At 50.5% G+C, this 14,609-nt stretch overlaps 1 protein-coding gene and 1 long non-coding RNA gene across 6 annotated transcripts in view; one reads left to right on the top strand and one right to left on the bottom strand.

The window, feature by feature from the left end:
* The window catches only part of st18 (ST18 C2H2C-type zinc finger transcription factor), a 575,669-nt gene that overhangs the window by 274,819 nt on the left and 286,241 nt on the right, over positions 1-14,609 (bottom strand). The gene's annotated exons all lie outside the window — the stretch shown is intronic.
* LOC140385537 (uncharacterized) overlaps positions 1-14,609 on the top strand; it is a 248,878-nt gene that overhangs the window by 212,809 nt on the left and 21,460 nt on the right. The gene's annotated exons all lie outside the window — the stretch shown is intronic.

The raw sequence follows: 14,609 nt of genomic DNA, 5'->3' as shown, positions 1-14,609 counted from the left end.
CCTCGACCTCGAGGAGACTGTGAAGCTGGCTACCTCGCTGGAAATGGCCTTCCAGAGCCTGAATGCCTTCCCATCCGACCACGCTGCATCCTCGGGGACGGCGGAGGCGCAGCCATCACCCGACCCAGGCGTGCCTCATTCCTGCGCTGCGCGACAGCCGTCCAGCTCCGGAGGACCATGCTTTTACTTCTGCGGTCAGGGCCAGCACCCCAGGCAGCGTTGCCTGGCTCGCAATGCCACGTGTAACGAGTGTGGCACGAAGGGGCACTACGCTAAAGTATGCCTAGCTAAGCCTAAAAATCGAAAGCCAAAAGCCTGTCAAGCCCAGTCTGAGACTCAGACCATGCAGCGTGGCATTGTGCCTGCCCGGAGCGCCCTCTGCTGACACGTCACTCGCCGTGTGCAATCCATGGGGGCAGCCATTTTGTCCAACTTCGTCGACATCGAACGCCGTGTGCAATCCATGGGGGCAGCCATTTTGTCCGACTTCGTCAACGCCGCCATTTTGCGACCAGAACGACACTCATCAACTCAGCTCCATTCAACTTGACCAGTCCCAACCTTGCCATCTTCAAAGCTCAATGATGGCCATCAGCCTCAATGGGTAGGCAACGTCCTGACTCTTCGACTCCTGGAGCATGGATAACTTCATCCACCCGGACATGGTAAGGCGCTGTTCCCTCCGGGTCCTCCCCGTCTCTCAAGTCATGTCCCTAGCTTCCGGATCACACTCCGTGCAGATCCGGGAGTACTGCACCGTCAACCTGGCAATACAGGGCGTTGAATACGCCAATTTCAAACTCTACGTCCTCCCCCATCTCTGCGCCCCTCTCCTACTGGGTTTAGACTTTCAGTGCTACCTCCGTAGTCTAACCCTGAAGTTCGGGGGACCCCTGCCCCCTCTCACCGTCTGTAGCCTCGCGACCCTGAAGGTCACCCTCCCTCACTCTTCGCGAACCTCTCCCCAGACTGTAAGCCCGTCGCCACCCGGAGCAGACAGTACATTGCTCATGACAAGGCCTTTGTCGGGTCAGAGGTCCAGCGACTCCTGAGGGAAGGGATCATTGAGGCCAGTAATAGCCCCTGGAGAGCACAAGTGGTGGTCGTCAGGACCGGGGAGAAACACCGGATGGTCATCGACAACAGTCAGACGATCAACCGGTACACGCAGCTCGATGCGTACCCTCTCCCCCGCATATCTGACATGGTCAATCAGATTTCGCAGTATCAAGTCTTCTCTACGGTGGACTTGACGTCCGTGTACCACCAGCTCCCTATCCGGCGGGAGGACCACCAATACACTGCCTTTGAGGCAGATGGCCGTCTCTTCCATTTCCTCAGGGTCCCCTTCGGCGTTTCGGTCTTCCAACGAACGATGGACCGAATGGTCGACCAGTACGGGCTGCGGGCCACATTCCTGTACTTGGATAATGTTACCATCTGCGGCCATGACCTGCGGGACCACGACGCCAATCTTCAAAAATTCCTCCGTACCGCCCGACTCCTTAATTTGACATATAAGGAGACATGCGTTTTCCGCACAACCCGGCTAGCCATCCTCGGTTATGTCGTGGAAAACGGAGTCCTAGGGCCTGACCACAAATGCATGCGCCCCTGCAACTCTCCCTCCTCCACTGCCCCAAGGCCCTGAAAAGGTGCTTGGGGTTCTTCTCCTACTATGCCCAGTGGGTCCCCAACTACGCGGACAAAGTTCGCCCACTCATTAAGTTCACCACTTTTCCCCTGATGGCTGAGGCCCGCCTGGCCTTCAACCGTATCAGATCCGAAATTGCCAAGGCCACGATGCACGCCGTGGACGTTTCCATCCCGTTCCAGGTGGAAAGCGATGCGTCTGACTTTGCCCTGGCAGCCACTCTTAACCAGGCAGGTGTCATAATATCCACTCATGTATATAATAAGATGCAGACAGGCAGTGATTGACACACAGGATAACCAATGAACACACACGACACATAACAACCAATCACCAGACAGGACACCACCACTATAAAGCACACAGGGCATTAAGACTCTCTCTCTCTCTACAGGACACAGCTACTGAGATAGTAAGAGTGCACAAGCCAGTGAGCACTATCACCATGAGGTAGAGAGTTAGTCTGGTCAAGCCAGTAGGAGGTTATCAGTTAGATTGATAGAGTGTCAACTCATAGCAGACTATGTATAGCAATCAGGTAGTTCAATAAAACAGTGTTGGACCATCTCCTGTGTCGGAAGCCTGTTTCTAGTTTCACTGCATCCAGTTGCAGTCAACGTTGAACCAACTTACTCAACACATCAGCAGGGAGGCCTGTCGCCTTTTCTTTATACCCTCCATGCCTCTGAAATTCAACACTCCTCTGTTGAAAAGGAGGCGCAAGCCATTGTGGAAGCTATGCGGCGCTGGAGGCATTACCTGGCCGGCAGGAGATTTACTCTCCTCACAGACCAACGGCCGGTTGCCTTCATGTTCAACAACACGCAGCGGGGCAAAATTAAGAATGACAAGATTTTGCGGTGGAGGGTTGAGCTCTCCACCTATAACTATGACATCTTGTATCATCCTGGGAAGCTCAATGAGCCCCCAGATGCCCTGTCCCGTGGCACCTGCGCCAACGCGCAGGCTGACCGGTTATGGGCTATCCACAACGACCTCTGTCACCCGGCTTCTCCACTTTGTCAAGGCCCGCAACCTGCCCTACTCCACAGAGGAGGTCAAGGCCATGACCAGGGACTGCCAAGTCTGTGCGGAGTGCAAGCTGCACTTCTAGCGGCCAGACAAGGCCCACCTGGTGAAGGCCTCCCGCCCTTTTGAACGCCTCAGTATGGATTTCAAAGGGCTCCTCCCCTTCACTGATCGTAACGTGTACTTTCTCAACGGTGTTGATGAGTACTCACGTTTTCCTTTCGCCTTCCCATGCCCTGACATGACCTCTGCCACAGTCATCAAGGCCCTGCACAGCATCTTCACCCTGTTCTGATTTCCCCACTTATATTCACAGCGATCGGGGATCCTCATTCATGAGCGATGAGCTGCGTCAGTACCTGCTCAGTAAGGGCATCGCCTCGAGCAGGACTACCAGCTACAACCCCAGGGGAAACGGGCAGGTGGAGAGGAAGAATGCTACGGTCTGGAAGGCCGTCCTTCCGGCCCTACGTTCTAGAAGTCTCCCAGTCTCCCGCTGGCAGGAGGTCCTCCCTGACGCGCTCCACTCCATCCGGTCACTGTTGTGTACTGCCACTAACAAGACCCCTCACGACCGGCTATTTGTCTTGCCTAGGACGTCGATCTCCGGGGTCTCGGTTCCTACCTGGCTCACGATTCCTGGGCCGGCACTCCTCCGGAAGCACGTGAGGAGCTTTAAGGCCGACCCCTCCATGCAAACCCTCAGTACGCAGGACACAGTATCCCTCAGGGACCTGGCCCCCACGGGTACCCCTGCGCCCACCATCACCTCATCGCTTCCTTCTACCTCCCCATCTACCCCCATCAACTCATCCGGGGTCCATTAGCACCGCCCCTGCACCGTCACCCTGTCCAAGACCCTGTTGTGAGGACGATGTGCTCCCGGAGTCGAAGGTCTCGACGCCAGCGCCTACACTGCGACGTTCACAGCGGACAATACACCCTCCTGTGAGACTGAACCTGTGAGTCCACTTCACCTCTGCTGGCCTATTTTTTAACAGGGGGTGAATGTGGTGAGCTACGTATGGCTGTTGTATATATTATTGTATTTACTCACTGTTCCTGTTGTTGTGTTGATGTTGTTGTTGGCTCAGCCTGTGGCTCCGCCCCTCTGAGAAGGTATATAACCCATCGATCCGGGACAGCCTCTCAGTGTGGGAGGAGCTACTGGTGGGCACATTCTAGCTGATTAAAACCACAGTTCCTGTTAACTACCGTTTCGACTGGATTGATTGGTATCAACGGGTGAGACCACACATGTCCCACGCTGTCGGGAACTCGGGGACGGAGCATCGGGGGGCGGGCCTCAGGCAATGACCTGAGGCCGTGGATACCTGGTGCGGTATACTCACAGAGTATGCCGCTTTGGATGGGGCGGAGCATCGCAGAAGCGGCACCGCCCCCGATTCTGTCGTGAATTTGGATTCTCCGGCTCGTCGCCGAACGCGATTTTGCAGTTGCCGACCAGAGAATCCAGCCCCATATCTTTAATAACTGTAACAAATGTAGCATTTAAAGCACACCTTTATCTCAATATGCAAGGTCTCGCCATACTTAATCATCCGTCTCACTGCTTTAGCAGCAGCTGATGTAGAAAGGGTGGCTACGGCAATGCAACACACAAATCCACTGCACCACCAGTTGTTTTATCTAGTGCTTTGATCTAGTGTTTCATGATTACATTTCAATCTATTAGCCTACAAATGACTCATACTTAAGACTTGCCTGCTATATAACAGATATAGTTCAATGGTTATGCTATTTGGCAAGTAATTCAGAGGCCTGGATTGATAATCCAGTGAACATGAGTTCAAATCCTACTCTGCAAGAGTGTGAACTTGAATGTGATTAGAGAAACTGGAACTGTTCTCTTTAAGGCAAAGAAATTTAAGGGATATTTAACAATAGTATTCAAGATTATGAATGGTATTGTTCCATTGGCACATGGGGTGGTAACTAGAGGACACAGGTTTAAGAAAATTGGCAAAATAACCAGAAAGGAAATTATTTTTTCAAACAGCAAGTTGTTACGATGTGGAATACACTGGCTGAAAAAAGGGGGCCAAAGCAGATTCAATAGTAACTTTCAAAAGATAACCCAGATATATACATGAAAAGAAAGAAAAGTGCCGGTTTATTGAGAATTTGCAGGTGGGTATAACTAAATGTACAGTACTATCGCATAGATGCAGTAAGTGCACTCCTGTGCTGTATGATTCTCTGGCAATCCTTTACCTGTTATTTTAAATAACTTTATGCCTAGTAAAACAACTAGGAATGCAAGGCGGTGGCGGTGTAGTGGTAATGTAGCTGGATTGGTATTCCCGAGGCCCAGGCTAATACCATGGGACATGGGTTCAAATCCCACCATGGCCACTATGAAAAAAGTTACCAGGAGAATGGCACTAAGCTGTGATGCTCATTTAGGAGCCAGTGTAGATATGATGGGCGTCTTACTGCACAATGTTTAGAATTGGTCACAATACTGTAGTTGAGGCCTAACCACTGATTCATAAATGTTCACCAGAAATTCCTTGTTGCTTTAACCTGCACCTGTATTTATAAAGTGAAGGATTGTTAGTCTGCTTCAAGAACCTTATTAATCTGAATCAATACCTGATACTGTCCAGTTATTGATCATTGCAAAATGCTCAGGATTATAATGCCATTTTAGGACCACTAAAGTGAATTACAGTCCTAAAGTAGTCATTTTTTTAAATGTCATGTTCAGACATAGAGGCCTCCCAGCATGGGAGATATCCCAGCACTAAACCTCCCTACATCCACCTGTTAATAATGAGATATGGGCAGCATGGTGGTTAGCATTGCTGCCTCACGGTGCTGAGGTCCCAGGCTCGATCCTGGCTCTGGGTCACTGTCCATGTGGAGTTTGCCCATTCTCCCCGTGTTTGCGTGGGTTTCGCCCCCACAACCCAAAGATATGCAAGGAAGGTGGATTGGCCACACTAAATTGCCTCTTAATTGGAAAAAATGAATTGGGTACTCAAAAAAAATATATTTTTTAAATAATGAGATATAATTCACATGTGTCACCTGATCAGAATTATAGGTCTGAGCAAAATGTGCCCAAATCATTGGGTTTTGAGCAGTAGCTTTACGGGGTAAAACTCTTTTTTTATTACTAATGCTACTTACTGGTGGCACTGGAAAATAATATTTAGCCTCCAAACAGTTCTCGTGTTGTTCACCTTTAGTTCAATGTTTCAATTACAAATGTGACAAAGCCAAACATTCTGAATTTAAAAAAAGGACACAAAGCGGCATCAACCTGCTGAACATGGCATCATTTGTTTGATCGCAAAAATGTAAGTAAAAAAAAAAAGAAAGGATGAATATCAATGGAATTGTTCTTGGAAAGCTAAAGACAAATTTGAAAAATTGTTTCTGACATGAAATGAAAATCGCTTATTGTCACAAGTAGGCTTCAATGAAGTTACTGTGAAAAGCCCCTAGTCGCCACATTCCGGCGCCTGTTCGGGGAGGCTGGTACAGGAATTGAACCGTGCTGCTGGCCTGCCTTGGTCTGCTTTAAAAGCCAGTGATTTAGCCCAGTGAGCTAAACCAGCCCCATGCCTGTTGTTTGCACTTATTCCAGGGTAAGTTATTTATTCTCATAAATAGGCATTGACATCAATACACCCCGACTCATCCACAGTTTTTAGCTATTCAAATCGTCAAATGTTAATGAGTCAATCTACATAAATACCAACGCATTTCCCACATTGAATCTATGGAACACTGGAGAAGAGCCAAGGAGGACAATGCTGCGCAAATACCTTGGGCATCATTTAACGTCCACGTTTGAAAATAGAAACAGGAGGAGGCCATTCGGAGATCCCTTTAGCCCCAAGACCCGGTTAAATCGTGAGAGGCCAAAATTAGGATCAACGCCAGACGCCGAGCTGGTTCTTGATCTAACCAGCCTGCTGCCGTTGGCAGCTTCCAGATCCCGCCCAGATGTGGTGAGATACCAATTAGGAGCCATCTCCATCGCATTAGCGAGATGGAAGCCCAATCTAACGGCCTTTTGGGAACTAACCGGCTCCCCAGCGAGTGGTCGCGCAGGTGCCATTTGAAATGAAATGAAATGAAAATTGCGAATTGTCACAAGTAGGTTTCAAATGAAGTTACTGTGAAAAGCCCCTAGTCACCACCTTCCGGCGCCTGCTCGGGGATGCTGGTACGGGAATTGAACCGTGCTGCTGGCCTGCCTTGGTCTGCTTTCAATGCCAGCGATTTAGCCCCGTGCTAAACCAGCCCCATTTAGCACTCCTATTTGAAACAGGATGTTAGCAATGTCTGCTGAGAGGAGCTGAGGAGGTGAGTAGCTACTTCCAAACCCCGGCATGCAGCCCAGGGGCACTGGAAGTGCTGTCCCAGTGTTCGGACAGTGGGGACCCCTCAGGTGGAGTGGGCCTGGGTGGGGGGTTGGGAAGCATATATCGGGTGTGGGGGGTGAGGGGCTTGCCGTCTGCACTCCCTTTGGCTGTGGGCAGCCTCTGGTTGCATAGCTGAAGGCTATTGGTATTGATAAATTGGCCTTGTTAGTTGTGAAAGCTCTTCACAGCTGCAGGTTGTGTTTGCTGCTTGCTACTGCTTATGGCTGCAAATGCTGTTGCTGTTTCTTTCCATTTCTGTAGTCGGGACAATTTTTTCTAAGATGCCTGGATCCTGGAACACCAGGCTCAGGGGGATGTATCAGACCAGAAGGCAATCCGGTTAGAAGCAAGAAGATGCTGAGGGACCTGATGCGCGACATTAATCCAAATGGGCTACCTGATGACGCCGTTGACAAAATGTTTTCGCAGATTGCTGATGCTTTTGTTGTTGGTGTGGTGAGTGCTGCATATAACTGGTGCATCACCGCGGGTCAAAACACGCTGGAAGTCAAGAATGTTCAAGTGCACCTTGAGTGTCAGTGGAACATGTGGATGCCAGGATTTGGTTCTGGTGAGATTGGACCTGCACAGCTGCGGCTCCTAGACGAAGAATGGCTCTGCTACGTGGAACAAGTACCACATTAATACACAGATCATTTATACACGATAACACATTTACAGGATTATTCTCCGTTTCTGTTCCGTTTGTTGTGAAAATGAGCTAATGTAGCTTTTATTGGTACCAATGTGGAGCGGTGACATTTCCTTATTGTTTAATAGTTAGTGTGATATGTGGAATGTTCCGTGGTTGACTTTCAAATCTTTCTTACTGTTGACCATTTAATAGATAAAAGATTCTCAAGTGCATTCTTATGGGTATGCGCGTCATGTCTCAAACGAGCGTTATTGCCTGTCATTTCAATCAACATGTGAGGCCTGGACACTTGGCCTGAACACTGGAGGTGTCAACACCACATAGGCCGCATCCAACAATCAAACACCCTACAGCTGGGCTTCAGCACTGGGGATGTACCCGCAACCAGAGGGTGCGTGTGTGGATCAGGGGAGGGCATCTGAGCACGGTCAGGGGTCCAGGGTCTAGGGGCTCCTGCTGCGGCCAGGGGGGTGAGTGTGCAGAGCGGCGTCCTCCAGAACAACTGCCTCAGTGGATGGCACTCTGAGAGAAGGCGGAACACGCAAGGGTGGAGAGGCCCATGGGATATGAGGGACCCGGGGCGGAAGCCCTAACTGATTGTCAGTCTCTCTCCTCCAAATACTTACGATGTGAAGATGTCGGCGTTGGACTGGGGTGGGCACAGTAAGAAGTCTTACAACACCAGGTTAAAGTCCAACAGGTTTGTTTGGAAACACTAGCTTTCAGAGCGCAGCTCCTTCATTCGGTGAGTGATGAAGCCAAGATGGATGGTGTTGTTGACCCCGCAGTGGCAGCTCTCATGGTGCTGGTGCCAGTCCAGGCGGCCAGATGCCGAAGAAAGCAGCAGTATCAATGCAGGCTGGATGCGGCACCATGTGCAGGGGGCCCCCTCCCACCCTGCAGATCCTGCTGCCCGGCAGGCCAAGGAGGATGCCTGTAACTGCCCAAGGTCTACAGGCATTGTTGGTCATCCAATGAGATGAAGACAGCGTGTGCTGCAGGAGGCTCCATCTCTACAAGTGGTACAGCACCTGTGCCATGTCCTTGCAGACTTGGCACCCCGTGGGAGAGGAGGACACCCGCTCCCGGTGGCCTTGAAGGTCACCGCAGCCCTGAACATTTATGCAATGGTTCATTCCAGGGTCGAGCGGGGACTTTTGCGGCATTTCCCAAGCCACAGCCCACAAGTGCATCTGTGAAATCATGATGCCCTGTATGCCTGGGCAGCTGACTATATTAACTTTGAGCTGGAGGCAGCACAGTGGCGCATTAGTTAGCACTGCTGCCTCACAGCGCCGCGGTCCCAGGTTCAATCCCGGCTCTGGGTCACTATACGTTTGGAGTTTTCACATTCTCCCCATGTTTGCTCGGGTTTCACCCCACACTCCAAAATAGTGCAGGGTCGGTGGATTGGCCACGCTAAGTTGCCCCTTAATTGGAAAAAATGAATTGGTACTCTAAATTTATTTTTAAAAACTTTGAGCTGGAGCAAGCCCATTAAGATGCCTGGGCAGCACGATTCTCGACCATTGCCGGATGCCCCAGGTCCAGGGGGTAATCGAGAGCCTGCATGTTGCCTTGCATGCATCAGATAATCAGGGTGTGCCCTTCTTAAACAGGAAGGGATTCCACTCGCTGAATGTTCAATTTGTGTGTGAACACGACTTCCAGATCATGCATATGTGTGCACACTTTCCAGTGCATGACAGCTGCACCCTGGGACACACGGAGATCCCCGGCGCCTTTGAGGACCACCCTAAGATGGCGGGTTGGCTATTGCGGGATAAGAGGTACCCGCCGAGGTCCTGGCTGATGACGCCAGTGCGAAGGCCGAAACTGATGCAGAGACCCGATATAATGAAGCCCATGTTGACACCTGTGCTGTCATTGAGTGGTGTATTGGACTGCTCAAAATGTGGTTCTGAAGCCTGGACTGCTCTGGTGGTGCACTGCAGTATACCCCCAAGAGGCCCTCCCCCTTTGTGGTGCCCTCCAAAACCTGGCACGGCAATGAGGTGACATGCCGGAGGAGGAGGCGGAGGAGGAGGGACATGCGGACTCATCTGAGGAGAATGAAAAGGTTCCGGATGCACAGAGACTGGAAGACAAACCCGGGGAGGACCCATGGGGGCAGCCAGAGGATGAAGGACAGGTGGCGGCGAGAGCCTGTACTGAAGGGTCAGTGGGCCCACATCCTCACCCGCTTCTCATCGGACGAGGATGGTTCTGTCAGCTCACACCCTTTCCCCTCCCAACGCCCCCTCCCTCTGTAAATAACCCCTCCCCGCATTGGCCACCCCTCCCGCCATTGACCACCCCCATTCCCGTCTCTCCCGTCCATTTCCCCATTTCCTCCCCCACCCCCACTCCCATTCCCCTCCCTCCCACCCATTTGCCCCCTTCCTCCCCCCTCCTTGAATACCCTGTTCCACACAGGGTCTGTGTAACATCACTCCAGGGTGGTGGGCCGGCACTGTCAGTGGGTCACCACACAAGGCAGGAGAGTACAGAGTGCGTAGTACATACAGTGCAGAACGAGGCCATTCGACCCATCAAGTCTGCACCGACCCACTTAAGCCCTCACTTCCACCCTATGCCCATAACCCAATAACCCCTCCTAACCTTATTGGACACTAAGGGCAATTTATCACGGCCAATCCACCTAACCTGCACATCTTTGGACTGTGGGAGGAAACCAGAGCACCCGGAGGAAACCCACGCAGACACAGGGAGAACGTGCAGACCTCAGCCATGGTTGACTGATGCTGACTGAGCCACACCTTGGACACCACCACTCATGACGCTGATGTTGTGCACCAAGCTTTCCATTGGAGTTGCCATCCTGGCAGTGTTGGCCTCGGTGCTACGCTTTGCCGCCGCCATCTCCTGCACCTGTAGCGATTGGGGCTACTCCAATCGGCTATGCACTCCCCGGAGTGTCACTGACATCCCCTCCTGAGTCTCTTGGCCGTGCCCTGGCGTCTGCATCAGCTCCAGGATAACCTTGCCCAGAGTCTCAGCATCTGACTGAGATCCAGCTGAGTCCTGAGATCCATCAGACCTCCGAGTGCTGACTCGCTTGGATCTTCCTGCCTCCACCTGATGGGTATCAGCAACTGTATGTTGCTCACCAGATTGTGCCCTAGAAGCCTGTCCATTAATGTCGCCCGAGGTGTGTGTCTCTGTACTTGTGGAAGATGGGGGTCATAGCTGTGATACATCGATAGTGGTCTCCTCGGAGCTGGCTTCCGAGCTATTCTGTTGGGTGGCAGAGTGTGAGGTCAACCCAGCCCGGTCCCATCAGGTGGAGATCCTGCGAGAGAATGAACATGTGGTCAGTGAGAGGGAAGAATCATTTTGTTTGACATGAACAATTCACTTGAGACATTCATCTGGGTGAAGGAGCAACGGATCCACGCATCTGTGATGCAGGCCAACATCGCTCTCGGTGACTGCTCTTCTCCAGAGTCCGTTCCTCCAAGGGGGTGAGAACTCAGCTCTCCAGAACCCCGCCACCCAGTCCTTGTCCTTTCCAAGCTGTTATGGGCCAACATCTTCTGCGAGGACAGAGAGGGGCATTATGAACCCCACACTTGATGCATCAGAGGGGTGGCATATGTGGACACCACTCCATGGCATGCTGGTGGGTGCCAGGATGTGCTGGGGCACAAATATGGCGAAATGTTGTGGGACGGAGAGAGGATGCGGGGTGTCAGCAGCCGGCCTGTGGGAGGATTGGTGGGTGGTGCCGGAGATCAAGGGGGTGGCAGGCAGGCTTGATGCCAGGCGGCTGGTGTTACCATACCCTTGCAGCTCGGTGGAGGTTGTTGGTCTTCTTCCGACATTGGGCAGTGTTCCTCCTGGTCACGCTGCCTGAACTAAAGGCCGCTGCCGCTGCCACTGCCTCCCAGGTAACATTGGCGGCCCTGCTGCTGGTCCGTTGACACCTTCAGGGGAATAGGGTGTCCTGTCTCGTCTCCACGGTGTCCAGCAGCTTGGCCAGGTCGGCATCCCCGAAGTGTGGTGTCATGGTCGTGTGCTGCCTGAGAGTGAGTTTGGAGGGAACGTTTATGAGCAGCTCTCTGTTGTTAACAGGGAGCTTACGGGAGCAGTTCCAGCGAATCAGCTGGCAGGACAGCCAGTTCCGCTGTGAAACTCATGGGGGATCATTTTCGGCACTAAACGCGGTTAAATACAGGCCGTGGTCTTAGCAGCTCAGCTATCGTGCAACACCCAGGAAGTCATGCCCTATTTGACACTTAGAACCTTTCCCAGGAAATTGCGCCCCTTAGCTGTTTCCCCATAATGCTCAAAAGATGGGCAATTTTATTCAAAGTAATGGCATGCAGCTACATTTTTTCAGAAGAAATTGTTTCCACTCGGTGGAGGGACGGTGTGCCAAAAAGTACATACAGGCTTAAGGTCATTTGTAAATGTGCCAGAGGGGAAGTGAGGGGAATTTTTTAAAAAGTGGCAAGTTGTTATAATTTGGAAGCACTGACTGGAAAGGCGTTAGAAGCAGATTCAATGAGAATTTTCAAGAGGAATTGGATATTCACTTGAAAAAGAAAAAATTGCAGAGCTACGGGGAAAAAGGAGGAGTGGAATTATTCAGAAAGTTCTTAAAATAAACTGGCACAGGTACTATCGGCCAAATGTATGATTCTATGATTAGCTGCAGATAGGGGGCCATGGGTCAGCTTTTTAATCTTTTCATCTTAACTTTCACCTTTGCATCCAGCTCATGTGGCATCAGGCTGAGCATCCATTATGGATGACCTCCATTCATATGCTGCAAAACATAGTTAAATCTTGCTGAAAAGAGAGATATGTTGCGAGAGATTTTTTTATCTTGCACTGATCAGGACACGCACTAGAATGCCAAATTTCAAACAATTATGACAAGTTATACTTCCGGAGAAATGGGTCCTGATTCGCTAGTAGGTTGACTCTGATTGGCTGAGGCATTGCCATGGGGAAAGTAATGGGGAAATACAGACTCCCCAAGCTCCTGAGCCCCTGATGAGTGCAAGATGAAAAGCTTCGACAACATGTCCAACTAATCAAGTTTCTATGAAGATAAAAGCAAATCACTGCGGATGCTGGAATCTGAAACAAAAACAGAAAATACTGGACAATCTCAGCAGGTCGGACAGCATATATGGGGAGAGAAGAGAGCTAATGTTTCGAGTCTGGATGACTCTTTGTCAAAGCTTTGTCAGATCTGCTGAGATTGCCCAATAATTTCTGGGGTTTTTTCACGTTTCTTTGAACATAGTCTTCCTCGTTAGATGACTTACACAATTACTGATAGCTTCTCTTTCCTACGTTACAGCAGTAACTACACTTTAAAAGCACATTATTGACTGTAAAGCATTTTGAAACATCCTGTGGTCATGAAAGACTGTGTAAATTCACACCTTTTCTCTTTTCTTGTGAAACCCACTGCAGTACCTTTGGTGGGACATGAGATATTTCACCTACTTCCCATGTGTATGGGAAGAATGCCTTGCTCCATTCTCCTCTATTATATTTGCCCTATCTTTTCCTGAACTGCCCTTATTAGCTGCAAGATCGCTGGTGACCTCCCCCCCCCCCCCCCCCCCCCCCTCATAATAATAATGCTTCTTGCACTTGCAACAGCAGTGAACCATTTTCTATTGGTTATGACCCTGACTTATACAAGAAATCCAGGTACGACCAATGCAAAGCCATCAGGGATGCCAAGAGACACTACCAGACTAAACTAGAGTCACAGATTAACGACAGGGACTCTCATTGGTTGTGGCAAGGCTTAAACAACATAACGGGCTACAAACCAAAGCGGAGTAGTATCTCTGGCAGCAGCACACCCTTCTACGATGAACTCAATGCATTCTATGCTCAATTCGAGCAGGAAACCATCAAACCATTGTTAACTGCCTCAGCAGCCTCAGGCACACCCATACCTACTGTCAAGGCTTCCAAAGTCAGATCACCCTTCTTGAAAGTGAACCCTCAGAAAGCGACGGGCCCTGATGGAGTATCTGGTTGTGCTCTCAGATCCTGTGTAGACCAACTGGTGGGTGTATTCACGGACATCTTCAACCTCTCTCTACTCTGTTCCAAAATTTCCACCTGCTTCATGAAAACCACCATCATACCGGTGCCAGAGAACAACCAGATAACTTGCCTCAACGACTACCATCTGGTGGTCTTGACATCTATCATTGTGAAGCGCTTCGAGAGGTTGGTCATGAGACACATCAACTCCATACTCCCAGGATGCCTTGATCCACTGCAATTCATATACTGCCACAACCGGTCCACAGTGGACACCATCTCCCTGGCCCTACACTCATCCTTGGAGCATCTCGACAACAAGGACTCATACATCAGATTCCTATTCATTGACTACAACTCCACCTTCAACACCATAATCCCAACCAAGCTTATATCAAAGCTCCAAAACCTAGGACTTAGCTCCTCACTCTGCAATTGGATCCTTGACTTCCTGTCCCACAGACCTCAATCAGTAAGGATAAACAATGACACCTCCTCCACGATAGTCCTCAATACGGGGGTCCCGCAAGGCTGCGTACTTAGCCCCATACCATACTCCCTATACACATGGCTTTCTGGCAAAATTTGGCTCCAACTCCATCGACACGTTTGCTGATGTCACAACTGTAGTGGGTCAGATCTTGAACAATGATGAGTCAGAATACAGGGCAGAGATAGAGAACCTAGTGGAGTGGTATAACGACAACAATCTCTCCCTCAATGCGTGCAAAACTAAAGAGACAATGCTTCAGGAAGTAAAGTACTGTACATACCCCTGTCTGCATCAATGATGCCGAGGTGGAGATGGTTGACAGCTTCAAATTCCTAG

This window comes from Scyliorhinus torazame, chromosome 11 (genome assembly GCF_047496885.1).
Source record: "Scyliorhinus torazame isolate Kashiwa2021f chromosome 11, sScyTor2.1, whole genome shotgun sequence".
Lineage (NCBI taxonomy): Eukaryota > Metazoa > Chordata > Chondrichthyes > Carcharhiniformes > Scyliorhinidae > Scyliorhinus > Scyliorhinus torazame.
Note: the sequence above shows the minus strand (reverse complement) of the source record. Positions and strands in the feature narration are given on the sequence as shown.